Source organism: Corvus hawaiiensis, chromosome 10 (assembly GCF_020740725.1).
Source record: "Corvus hawaiiensis isolate bCorHaw1 chromosome 10, bCorHaw1.pri.cur, whole genome shotgun sequence".
NCBI lineage: Eukaryota > Metazoa > Chordata > Aves > Passeriformes > Corvidae > Corvus > Corvus hawaiiensis.
This window is the reverse complement of record NC_063222.1, coordinates 23,938,604-23,952,312: the sequence shown is the minus strand read 5'-3', so window position 1 is coordinate 23,952,312 and position 13,709 is coordinate 23,938,604. Positions and strand designations below refer to the sequence as shown.

Below are 13,709 nucleotides of genomic sequence, written 5' to 3'. Positions count from 1 at the left end.
CCACGTGGGAAACAATGCTGGGTGGAACCCTGAAGATGAGGATTGTGCTACCCACACTGTGTCCCCAGGCACATCCTGCAGGCCAAACCATCTTGGCAAGGCCAGAACGTCCTTCCTGCTCTACCAGCACCCTGAAACTGTCTCCTGCCAGGAGGCAGCAAGAAGAAAGCAATACACAGCCCAGGGTTGGGGTGTGGGGTATGTCTCATTCCTCCATCCTCTGCCTCTGGGGCATGCCTTATTTTCCTATTAAGTCCCTCTGGGGTATGTCTCAGTTTCCCCACATCTACCTCAACAGCACTTCTTCTCATTTATTCCAAGGTGCAGTTCATTGAATGAAGAATTACATGTTTTATCATTTGTCCATAACAGGTTGCCAAGTCACCGTGTTATTATTAGCAACGGGAAAGGAACTAAGTAAATTATTCTTAAATTATGCAATGAGCACTTGAGTAAGTGTTAAGTAATGAGTGTTTCTTTAGCGAGGAATCCAAGCGAGACACGCTCCACCCATTTTGTTAACAGACCAAGTCTTATATAAGCTGGATGTTACATAAAACCATAAAACAGGGAGCTGGAGCACTCCTCCACCTTTGGGTGATAACTCTGCTGCAGCCCACGGATACCTGAGCTGACACTGAACCAGCTCTGAGCTAAGAGGCAGCTGATGGCCAGGCCTGGAGCTGGCAGGAGCCAGTGGCAGGGACAGAGGTGTCCTGTGTGTGCAGCCACCAGCCCTGAGCACAGCTCGGGTGGCGAGTCTGGATTTGCCCTCGCACTGCGCTGGAAACAGCCCCTACAGTGACGCGCTCCAAGCAGCTTTATCATCCCTGTGATGATACAAGAACGTGTCTCTGCTCTTGTGTGGCAGGGCAGGCTAAGCACCACCCAACCCCAGGGTGTAACCCCTAGGGAATTACAGCCGGTGCTTAGGAAGGAGCATGCAAGCGGGGCATGGGTACGGGGAACCTTCTCTGCAGCTCTCCCTGTCTCCAGGGGTCTGCAGGAAAGAGACTTTCCAAGACAGAAGTTCTGTCTTTATAATCGTTTCCCAGCTCCTGGCAGCTGATTCTTTCAATAAATTGACAGGCCAGTTCTTAAGTTCTCTTGAACTTTCAACTTCCGCCACATCATGTGACAAAAGCCACCACAATTTACCATAATTTATCTGCAGAGAAAAGGGGATCCACATCTTGCAACATCAACTACTAGAGCTAAAAAAAGCAGGCTGGTAGGGGGTGCAGCCTCTTCATCACATCTTGTGTGCCTGAAAGCCTGTCTGTCTAGTGAAAAATCATCTGTCTCCATAAAGAAATACTTTTCCTCCCTAGACATCTTGCATCCCACCTTAAAATGCACAACTCCAACACTGGGCAGAATAAGCTGACAGCAGTGGTTGCTTCCTAAACACGAGGTCAAAAAAAAGTCTCAGAGAAGAGAATTTGCAATTCTCTTCATAGCCCAGACACCAAATCCTCCTTCAAATGCAAGTATCAGATGCAGTTGCATGAGAAATCAGGGACATTTATCTAGTTGGGGGAACAAAAAGGGGAAGGAAAGATCTTTAGGCACAGGATTGTTGGGCAGGCAGAGCAAAACGTGTCAGGAGTTACTCTCTGGACTACAAGGGAGCTATTCATGGCTGCAATCAGTTTGCTCTGCAGTACTTGCAGGAACATGCCAAGACTGCTCTGTGATTCTGCCCGACTGACTTAGCGTTTCTGATTTGCCTGACCTTTGCTCTAAATAAATGGGAGCCACACAGAGGGAATTTTGATGCAAGTCCCCTGCATCTATAACATCCTCCCTGGCTGCAACCCACTGGCTTCCTGGGGCTTTGTTTTAAAGGAGAGACAGACAGAAGGCAGGCAGGAGGGGAAAATGAAGAAATGAAATGCAAGCTGTCTGGCCCACACAATTAAAAAAAAAAAAAAAAAAAGAAAGGAAAAGAAATCAGAATAGCCTGGCTTTGTTTCCTGTCATGTTATTTATCTTACTTCAGAATTAAATCCAGATGACATAGATAAGACAGGGGTGACCCCTAGTGCCCTCTGCAGCTGCAGCTTCCACTGTTATTCCCTGTATTGATATTAGAGCATAAACAGAGGGAAGAAGCAGCACCTTTCAGATTTGTTCTTCATTCACAAAGCCTCTCTCTCTCTCCTCTTTCAGAAAAAAGATCTCATTTCCTCTCACTACTGAAACTCTATCACTGTGAGGCATTCACTGCAGCATCCCTTTGTCGCTGTTGTCTAGGAACAAAATTAAACACATTTACTGGTGTAAGAACTTATTATATTCCATTGACTATTTATCATAGTACATTTATATTTATCACCTTACATAATAGAAAGAAGAGCCTATTTTGCTAACTCCAGGCTTGTCAATAGCTAAGAACAGCCATTCAAACTCCTGAGAAGAGACCTTTGTCTTGTAAAAAGTGTATTTTGCAGCACCAAGGCGCTGAAAGAAGCAAGCCTTTCCTGTGACAGCCATCAGTATGCACCACTTTTTTTTTTGTCTTTCAGCAATGTCAAAACTCTCTGTTCTTGTGAATCAGCCTGCACCAGACATACCCTGCTCACTGTGCTGGGTGATGCTCATCAGGGGCTTTTCCTTGTGTTATTGAGAGGGAACAGCTCCTCTTCCAGAAAAACCTTGAGACACCCCCTCACAGATTACTTTGGGATGCAGGATTTTTCTTGAGGAAATAAATGAACTTAGCACAAGCCTGGAAAATTTTTAGCTTCCTGTAATGTGAGCGCTTTGGGCACTTCCTGCCCTGCTGAAGTTGGGACTGTGCCCACCAGCATCCAGCGTGGGTGCTACCACATCTCGAAGTTTCAGATATTTAATGGGATCTCATCAGGCAAAGAAGCTACCTGCTAACAGTCCCCACGGCAACATTGCTATCCCCAAGAGAGCAGCAAACCCCCCTGTGCAGCATCACAACCTGCCACAGATTTATCTGATGCCTCTTCAGCTCTATTTCTTGCCTGTCCCTTGCAGGCTGGTGTCAGCACTGGCAGCCACCACCCCAGCACCCCTCCTGCTGCACCAGGGCTCCTCTGCAGAGCCTGGATCCTCAGAGCTGGCACCCTCACTGCTCAAGCCCCAGGAACACTTCAACGCTTCCCAAAAGCAATTCCCCAGCCCAACCCTGGGGAATCCTTGGGAGCCACAGGGATGACACGTTGTCTCATCCCCATTACCGCCCAGCTGGCAACTCCTTCCCCTTTTGCCACCTGCCAGCCCATTTCTTCACCAGAAACCACTTCCAGGTCTCAGTCAGTCCTTCCTCCCCAATATCTTTTTGCTTTCACCCAGCCTCTCTGGTCATTCATCCCCAGAGTTCCCTCTTAAGCCCCCAGGATTCCTGCTGCCCCATCACATCCTCATGCATACAAACACCACCACCCCCTTCCCAAACCAGCCCTTTCCTGGTATTTATGACTCAGCCCAAGTGAGGTTGGATCAGCCACAGGTGAGGCTGGTTGATGCCCCTGTAACACTGTTTTACTCATTGCAGGGCTGGGCTGGCTGCAACTTAAGCAGCTGTGTTTTTTCCAGTTTTAGTAGAAGTTCATAATCTGCTCTGGACATAGAATCATAGAATGGTTCGGGTTGGAAGGGATCATAAAGATCATCCTGTTCCAACTCCTGCCATGGGCAGGGGCACCTTCCACTATCCCAGGTTGCTCCAAGTCCTGTCCAACCTGGCCTTGGACATTTCCACGGATCCAGGGGCAGCCCCAGCTTCTCTGGGCACCCTGTGCCAGGGCCTCCCCATCCTCACAGGGAAGAAATTTTTTTCCTAATAACCAATCTGAATACACTCTCTGCCAATTTGAATCTAATCCCCCTTGTCCTGTCACTCCACGCCCTTGTCCAAAGTCCCTCTCCAGCTCTCTTGGAGCCCCTTTAGGCACAGGAAGGGGCTCCAAGGTCTCTCTGGAGCCTTCTCTTCTCCAGGCAGAACTCCCCCAACTGTCTCTAGCCTGGTTCCAGAGCAGAGGTGCTCCAGCCCCCTGATTATCAAGGATATAATACTGCTCTACTCATGTGCCTGTTCTCTGTGTCATTTTCCCCTGATTTTATAACTCTGGGTTCCCATGTTCCCTTGTTTACATTAAAAGCAACAGTTTCTGAATTGAAGTTCCTCCTAATGTTTTATTTTTAAAGTAAGTTTCAAGGGGGGGGTATGAATTATGCTACTCATTGCATAATTTTGGTATTATCTGGTGAAAATCTCACTTGCTTCTGAGACATGCTGTGCTTCCCAGCATGACACCAACTCTGCATTGCTCTCATGTCTCTGGATCCAGCACTGCTCCAACCTTTCCACTTTCTTTTCCCCCTCTGTTTTACTTAAAGGTATGCAAGTATCTCATCCTCAGAGCCACTGTTTGCTTCTTTCACAATGTTCCATGTTCTTTCTCCTGAGTTTATTTTTCTTGTTAGCTTTAGTAAACACCATTTTTCTCTATTGCTGTTCTGACTGTATATGATCCCATACAGAGAAGGCACTACAAAATCTCTTTCTATAACACACTTATCTTTCTATAGCTACATTTTTCTCCATACTCTTATTTTCGCTTGGCACTAGCTCTGTGATGCTCTGCATCTAAAACAATCTGTCAGCTTACACGTGCCTATAAGTAGTGGGAGTATTTGTTCTTAATATTTTCATTTAAACTCTGGCTTTGTTCCCTCACGCTGTTAAAATGCTCAGAATTAGCTCATCACTTTAATATTTGATTATCACAGGAATGAGCTTCTTTGCATTCATTTGCAATATCCCACTTTCCAGGTTCCTCACATCCTTGTTGATACTGTTGGAAAGTTACTCTTGTGAAGTGAAAATGCTTTCTTGGATGTCACCTGAATGCCAGAATCTGAACCAGGCAATGCTGAATTTGACATGAATCCAAACATTGAACCCGTCCTTCATCAGGTAAAGTAAAATCATCATCATTAAAAATGCTTTCACTAAAGACAGGCTTCTTCTTCTAAAGGCTACACTGGTTCAAGGAAACCGTAAATTCTGTGATTCGCCTGACACTGCAGGTCAGACCAGATGATCAGAAGAGATTATTCTGGTATTCATGCTGAAAAACTTACAAATATCCGGACAAACTGCAACTGCATCTAGTAGAGAGATGGTCAGAGAAGATAAGGGAGTTGCTGCTTCTGCTCTTAAATGCTCCAAATTCACCTACAGTCCTTCTGAGACAGCCACTTCTCCCCCAGAGATCAGTAATGCAGCTGCTTTCATGTGTTTTCTTTTTTATCTGAGCTATAAGTTTCAAAACTTTGCTGTTCAAAACTTGGTTAGAAAACTGTACTCAATCCTGCTGGTGATGGAGAGCCAGTGTTTCACCAATGATTACTGTTGCTTTAGTGTCCCCCCAGCTTCTGACTCCTGTAAACCAGAAGTTGACTCCCTCAGAGGAGTTTGGAGAGCCAGAGGCAGCTCCCAGACCTTGCTCCTTCATGTGCTCAGCAGCGAGTGCTTCTGCTGAAGTCCCTGTGCTGGGGCCATGGGTTTTAGCAGCCAGGATGGCTCTGTCCCCTCTGGCCACCACCCTGACTCCCCCAAGGCTGCACACACTGTCTTGCTGGGAGCCCAGGGGCAGGGAGGCCACAGGAAGGAGGATTTTTAAGTGGTGGCGCATTGGATGGATTGCAATAGGAAAAAAATGGGGTTGAATGAGTCATGGGACTTTTAACATACCATGAGCTGGAAAAACCCACTGGACACACCATGCCACCACACAAAACAGGGAAGGAGAACATGGGATGGAGCAGATCCTAACCCCTAATGCAAGGCCCATGAAGAAAGGTTTCATTTTTCCTGCCGAAAATCCATCAGGAAGCAGAGAAAGCTGGTCTCAAAAAAGTAATTTTACTATTTGCCAAGCACACATACAAAAAAAGCAATCAGAAATGCTGGATGCTGCCTTTCCAGAGTTTAGACCAAACTCAAAGCTGCCATCAGTCCCAGTTCCCCACACTCTGCTCCCAGTTTGCTCAGGCCCTCCACTAAAACCAGTAGCATAATTCTCCATTCCTCTTTTTCTCCCCCCAACTTCCAGTTGTTTTGCACACTTCAAGTAGAACATGTAAAACCAGGCTTTGCCATAGGGTGAAAACTGAGAAAGGAAGGACAAGTGAAAAATAAAATCCACAAAACAATTAAAGAAAGACAGAACCTGACATATGAAGCCCAGGCAGAGTCCAGTTAATCATTTCTGTTTGTACTCACCAGCACAGGAGCTGCACAGCCCTCAGAAGAGCACGGCTGGGGGGTATATTCTCACCTTCCTTTAATTCCATCCATAAATCTGGGAAGAGCAGAGCATTACAAATCTCAGATGCTGGGCAGATAAAAACACCCAAGTGTACAGCACGTGATGAGTTGCCTTCACGTGGAAGCCTTTCTGAAGGCCGTAACTGGTCCCAAGTGGGGCTGGGATCAGCGTGTGCAGCAGGAGGGTCTGTACCGATGTGAATGAAACACCCATTTGTCCAGCTAGCCCATCAGGTCCTCTTTAAGCAGAGGGAAAAGTTAAAGAAAAGACATTGACAAGTTTTGCATTTCACCCAGTTTTTGCACCCCCTTAGCTGCCAATCGGTGTTTCACTGTAGATTTGACAGTTATTAGCAAATACATGAAGAACAGTGACAAACTGGCAAGCCAGTGGCACGCAGCCTCAGAGGTGTCAGTATTTATTAAACCTACAAATGAAAGTGGCCCTAAGTGCCAGATTCCCATCTCACCCTCTGTCACACTTACTGAGGGAACATAAACCTGACCCAGAACCAGTTCTTCAGCAATTTAATTGTAAGTATCATGTACAGCAGCTGGTAATGCACACCCATAAATGGGCCTCTTGGCTTTTACTTTACTCTTTAACTGTCTTTGCTTTTTAGCTTTCTGGCAGTCCCTAATGCATACCTGAATACTCAGTTCTTTCAGAGAAGCCAGAGGAAGTCACTGCTGGAATTTTCTGGCTCTCCTGCATGTAGGTGGATGACATGAATTTGAGGGGTTTGGTTGGCATCTGCTCCACAGCCCTCAGTTTCCAGCTGAGGACACCAGAGGTTTCTGTGCTCGTAAAGGGGCTGGCATTTATTTGGGGGTCACATCACCATTCCTGGTAGGTCCAGGCAGGTCCTTATGCAAATCACCAGCATTTACTTGGAATTTGCATTAATGTGTAACTGAAAAGCTGCTTCCAAGGATACCTGTTTCCAAATCTTTGGGTTCTCCCCATAACCAAACATCTCCAGGCTGGTTTAGGGGAGCGGAGGCTGCTGCAGGGTGTGATTCAGAGCTGCACTTCAGTGTTCGGTATTGACTTAATAAACTAAGGGCTGCTGTGAGCAAACTGCCCATCCCAGATCCAAACACCCTTATCTCCTGGCAGCGCTGTTCCTCCCGCATTTAAAGCAAAACTACGCTTTGGAGCCAGGAATGAAATGAAGCCAACGAGGCAGAGGACAACTTCACATCACTTTCTCCTGCTGTCTGTGGAATTCCCAAAATTAGCCATGCCATCATCGAGTACCCCACTGAGCCAGCTCCAGCAAACTCCTGCTCCAGCCAGCCAGCACTTACCTGGATCGGCACTGAATTCCCTCCAAAGCCCCCAGGAACGATGTGAATGCTGCGCTTGGGCATTAATCCATGGGAGACTGTGAGATCCCAGCACTGCGCCGTGGACACAGCTGTCTCTGAAGCCCTTCAGAGAGGACCTGTGAGGCAGCACCGCTGCTCTGGGGCACAGATGCCCCACGAGTGGGTGAAGTGCAGAGATAAGCGGGTGAGGACACGCCAGCGGCAGCGCGGGATCGCCCGGCGCAGCTCCAGCTCCGAGGCGCTTCCTCTTTCCAACGTCACTGGTGTTACACGGAAGGACCAAACAGCAAGTGGTTCATGGCCTTTTTCTTCTTCTTTTATAGTAACTAGTGCAATTCTTACTGTTTTAAATGTAGGAAGAAGAGACTTTTTATCTCGGGGGGGAAAAAATGTGTAATATTCCTGCATCTAACCTTATTAAATGGAAAGGAAAAATCTCCTGCAGTTTTCAGAAAACCAGGCAAAGCTAGGACCCTGGCCAGCCATTCTTCATCACTGTTGGTAGTTGTGTGCTGTGAGGGCACTCACACTACTTTAAAAGTGGGTGAATAGAGGCAGGCAAGTGAGGGACTGCACAGTGAATGCTGAGGAAAAGGTGCTTCAGGATTGCAAGTGCTGGTGCAGAACACCCAGCTCGGGTACAGCATGCTCCTCTGGTATGAAACCACTGGGGTGTTTCAAAGTTGCTAAAATATCTTGACAGTGTGGCTCAGCTTTTCTTCTGCTGCCTCTGGTGCTGTCTGGTCCCAGGGGAGCCAGGTGCTCACAGCATCTGCTTCCACGGGACACAGCCAGTGCCAGGAGTCTTCCTAGGAACAAACTGGGGAGGGAGCAGACTCCACAATCACTGAGCAAGGCAGCTGTGGAATATTTAGGTGTCCAAATACCGATTTTTGTGCAAACAGGTGGCAAGTGGGGATATTTCTTATGAACTCTTCAGAAGTGCTTCAATCTAGGTGCTGGGAAGGTTGTCTTATCTTTATTCTGAATGGCTTTTCTTTTCCATTTCCTTTTTCTCTTGATGGGCTGAACCCACAGAGCAAAGCTCTCCTTAAGCTCCAGTAAGGATGAAGAGGGATGCTGAGATCCCCTGGGAGAGATCTGAGTGAAAAACTGCCTGAAAACAGAGTAGTGGAGAAAAAAAAAAGGCAAGGGTTAGGTTTATTGTATTCAGGTTGGAATTTATATTAGTGATAGCCCTGTTTGAAGGTCAGTATTTGTTTCAGCAAACTTGCTATCATGAGCAGCTGAGTCATCCTGCCTTTTGCACACGGGAAGAAGCACCCTCCTTGTGAAACACCAGGACTGACTTTTTCATGTTTTAACCCCAAATCCCACTGTGTTTTTAAAGCACTGGACACACGATGCTGCTCATTACCCAACTCCTCTGGCTTGCTGAAAACCCAGCCTGGCCTTTCTGCACTGCAAACATCAGCCTGGGACCTTTTAACCTGCCAGTGACACACTCCGCTGATTTTTGGGAGGCTTCTTGTGACTCCAGACAAAGTCATGAGCTTTCAATCTTTTGAAAAGCAGACTTTGGAAGGATGTTGTAAAAGGAACACCTTTGTTTAATTGCAAAAAACAGGGATTCCTTCAGGAGATCACAGCCCCCCCATTCAGGTAGGGTTGTGTAGGGTGGTACCGCTATTAATGACTGCTGATGGAGACAGCACTCGCACAGTGATCGTCTGGGCAAAGGCTGGTTTTAATTAGGAACACTAAGAGTCGTTAAGTGATCAAGTACGGTACTGAGTCCCATGGAGCAGTGCAGAGATTGCTTTGGTCCATGGAGTTCAGTCCTTCCTTTAAAAATCTTTCCTAACACTGTTCCCCTGGGAGAAGGAAGCCAGTGGGACATTTGGCATCACCGTTCCAGCAGGAACCACAAACGTGTCTGATCAGAGGCTACCGAGGAGGATTTTGTGGTCTCTTAAGAACAGACATGCTGAAATATTACTTCAGTGGAGACACACAGCTGAGGAGGGCATTTCTAACATTCTCACGCAGTCCCAAAAACACTTAATTTAACACCAGCCAGCCCTTTAAACACCACTTTTGCTTGGGACGTTGTAGTTCTATGAAAGTGGAAGCAGTGCCCTCAGGCACTGACCTCAGATGCTCTCCCCTGACTATGCACAGAGCTGCGATGGGGCAGGACCTGGGCCGAGGAGGATGCCTTGCCTCCCACCACATTGCCCTCCTGCTCCCAGTTTGCTGCAGGAGAGCAAATGGGAGGAGGAAGACTTTCAGAAGATGCAAGAGACCCTGCGAGCATTGGTTCCCGGTTTGGGGGAAGACAATTTGTTTTCTGGGAATTGTAGTCCCAGGAAACACGAATTTGCAGCCTTCCTGGAAAGGTGAGCCAGGAAAGCTGGCAGCCTGCAGCTGTTTCCATAGCTCCAGTGCAAGGGAAAATGTGTTGAAATTGAGGGAAATTTTTATAAGCAACTCTGCTTGGAAATTAGCAAGCTCCAGTAGGAAAACTTGAACATGTTTAGGAGAATCAGACACCAAGAAAGAAACTCTTTCTGCCACGATGAGAATTGGAAAAGGGTGGTGTTTCTTGGAGTCTCTAGTCACAGGGAAACTAGCCCTGGGGCTCTGTGGGAGGTTTGAGGGCTGCTTGAGGAGACAGCATTGGCTGGCCAGAGAGCCACGCACAGCTGAGTCCTCATGGCTTAACGGGCATGAAAATATTCTGCCAGAGTTGAAGAAAGTATGTCTGCAAAATGGAAATGGAAATTTTGGACCTCAATCTGCACCAGTTTGGCAGAGGAGAAGAGCTACTCCTCCTGCTGCTTTTGCCTGGGGATGAGGTGCCAGGCAGAGCAGTACAGAGAAATACAGATACAGCTGGAAGGAGAACCCCTTGGTGCGAACGAAGAATTACTGACAGAAAGTGCACAGTGGTTGTTTGTGGTTTCCAGAAGCCACCGCAGCGTTTGCAGGCTGAAGGAGGCAGAGGAAGTGTTTCTATGGACGACTGAAGAACTGAGCCCAGCACAGGCGTCAGGCTGGTAAATCAGGGAGCGAACACAGCCCTTGCCCACAGCTTCAAATGCTGTTATAGGGAAATTAATTTATATTCCTATTCTGGAAAATACTATTATGTCCTTGTTTGTGAGAAGAAATGCTGTCCTCTGGCTACACAAAATTCTGCACAGCATGTTCTGTGGAAAGCCTAAATGCATTATCCAAAAGTCCTGGAGCCCACTGGGAGAGCCACCACCTTCCATCACCCTGCTCAAGCCCACTTGCACAGCCACCAGCCCTGCACACTGTCACTCCTGGGGCAGTGCCTGGCCTTGGCTCGGTGCTCTACATGTCCCAGGGGCCCAGGCTGTTGCTAGAAAGTCATATTTATGTACAAGCAACTCAGCTGGGGAGGGTTTGGTTTCAGTACTGACGTTGGCTCACGTGTGGCTGCTGCAGCGCGTCCTCTGCAGCCTCTCTGAGCTGGGTTAGAGGGCTTGGTTGAAAAACTGCCATTACTTACCCTGCTCTGGTGGTTTGGGGTGCAGCATCAATGGGAGTAACTGCACTCACCAACTAAACACTAAATGACTGGAAATAATAATCAGTGAGGACATTTATGAGCTGAGTGAGGCCCTAGGACAATAAAAGAAGCTTGATGGTAGCTCATTCATTACCATCTGCACTTATTGGCAGTAAAGCTGACACCAGCAGTCAGAACCACAGGCCTACAAAGACCTCTCAACATTATTTTCCACTTTTACAAATTTAATTAGCTCTTTCCCCCTCAAGCAGCAAAATACAAAAACTTTTTTCCCCCAGGTAATATAGCCATTTTCTAGGTAAAGTGGAGAGAACACTAAAGCAGAAAAGCCTGTATTAGAACTGTTATTCACATTTTCTACATGGACATTTTGGCAACAGCTTCTTCTCCGAAAGGAACGGTCTTTTGGTTCAGTGCCATAACTCATGGGCTTCTAAACCAGAATGCTGATGGATGGAGTCTCAAAAGATGGAATTTAATCTGATTTCCCACATCTTTCTCCAGATCTACTGGGCTGCTATAAGTTTAGACAGGAACAGTCACTTTCTGTTTCAAGAATAAGCTGTGTTGATCTCTGGTTCTCCTTCCCCACAGCTGGCAGTTTCACAGAGCTCTTGCAGTTTTGGGAGGGGACATTTTGTGTTGCAGGAGAGCACTGAGCAGAACTGTAAGAAAAGGGTCAGAACAAGATAACACCTCACAGCCCAGCAGCACCTCCTGACAGAACACGGGGTGTTCATTCTCCAGAAATCAGCACTGGCATGAGCAGCCTGGTCCAGCTGCCTTTGACACGATGGCTTTGAGACAGCTGTAGCCAACCCCAGGGTGTTCCCAGATAACAGACAGATAGCAGTGTGCTGCTGGAGCCCTCATTCAAGGTCTGGGGTAAGCCAGCAGTTCACGTTGGTATGTGTTGATTCCTGCAGGAAGACAATCTTTGTGCCGCTAAGGCAGAGTCTGCTTTCCAGAGCAGCCTAGGAATGGAACTATTCTTTTTGTTAATTATGCTGTAGAAACAGAACCTTGTGGACCTGATTTTCTGCTATTAGAAAGAGAAAGATAATCATGCCAGCATACAAATGACAAGATTGAGTAAAGACTCACCTATTATACCAGCAGTTCAGCCTGTCTTTCCCAGAAGGAAAATGATTCACGTATCCCATGACACCATCCCACCATGCAGTTTTCCTGGGATCCTGGATTTCCTAATATTGTGACATCTGATCCCAGTTTGTGGTGAATGAAGTGATGTCAACTGACCAGTTATTCAGTATATCATCTCAGGGGGAGCATTAATACTGTCCCTGTTCAGTAGCGCAGTATCTTATGCACAAAATGTACCTTAGGCTCAGTAAGCCTTACCAGCCTCACTTGTGAGCACTGCAGAATCCTTACTAGGATTTGGGAAAACCAGTGAGAAGAGAGGGTTCCAACCTTTCACCTGTAATAAGCTTTCAAAGATGAATATTCCCATTACAGCATTTCCTGGGGGAATTTGTTATGACTTCCCCAGCAATACAGAACACATTTCTGCCATCAGTTATCTTTTTGATACATAGGGACCTGGAAACCCTGCTCATCCCTGCTGTCCCCTCACCAGGCTGCATTTGGGAATGAGCCATTGCTGTATTTAAACTGAAAGCATGGCAATGTCCTGTCAGATCCCTGAGTGCCAGTTGGGACAAGGCAGAACAGTTTTAAACCAAAAGAGGAGAGATTAAGATTATATGGTAGAAAAAGGTCCTTTGTGAGGGCGGTGAGGCTGTGGCACAGGGTGCCCAGACAAGCTGCCCCGTCCCTGGAAGTGTCCAAGGCCGGGTTGGATGGAGCTTGGAGCAGCCTGGTCTAGTGGAACGTGTCCCTGCCTGTGATTGGAAGGAGATGATCTTTAGGATCCCTTTCAACCCAAACCATTCCATGATATCCAGAGTAAGCAGGACCAAGCAGTTGGACACCCACCAGCACCTCATCCCACACTGCATCACCTCCATCTTGGGGACACCCCGGGTTTGCCCTCCAGCAGCACGAGATGGAGAGCACAAGGGGTCTTTTGCCTTACGCAATAAAGGAACCAACAAAAGGCTCCAGCTCTGCCTTTCTTTGACAGACAGACAGCCAGAGAACTGCCCTCTCCCACGAGCCTGGTGCTCAGCCTATGAGATAATACAGGCTGGCCTTTTCTTTGCAGCTGTATTGTTTTAGTGCTTGGAAAATAGCAGCAGGCTGAGCAATGAGTCATCTGTCACTAGATGGGGTTAAAGTAATTTCCGTTTTCTGTTGCCATGGGGAAATCAACGTCCTAAGATTTGTCCTTTCTCCCACTCAAACATGTGGGAGTAGAAAGCCTGAAAGCCAGCAGGACTAAACATTTTCTGAATTTTTTTTTTATATTTTTTGTCCCCTTACAAACAAACTTCCCTCTGTGGCCTTGCAGCTGTCAGTCTGTTCCTGGAATCATCCGGTTACCAATGTCATTCCCCTTGGATTGCAAAAAATCCAGAAGCAGAGTTTAAGTAAATATTTGACATTCATATAAGAGTTGCTTCA

At 47.0% G+C, this 13,709-nt stretch overlaps 1 protein-coding gene across 1 annotated transcript in view; it reads right to left on the bottom strand.

Annotated features, from left to right (window-relative positions):
• The window catches only part of PLD1 (phospholipase D1), a 74,750-nt gene extending 66,928 nt beyond the window's left edge, over positions 1–7,822 (bottom strand). The window contains exons 1-2 of the mRNA XM_048314151.1: positions 7,622–7,822; positions 6,266–6,344 (exon numbers count right to left, since the gene is read on the bottom strand). The gene's annotated coding sequence lies outside the window, so the exon portion shown is untranslated. The remainder of the gene's footprint in view (positions 1–6,265; positions 6,345–7,621) is intronic.
• Positions 7,823–13,709: the final 5,887 nt, after the last annotated feature.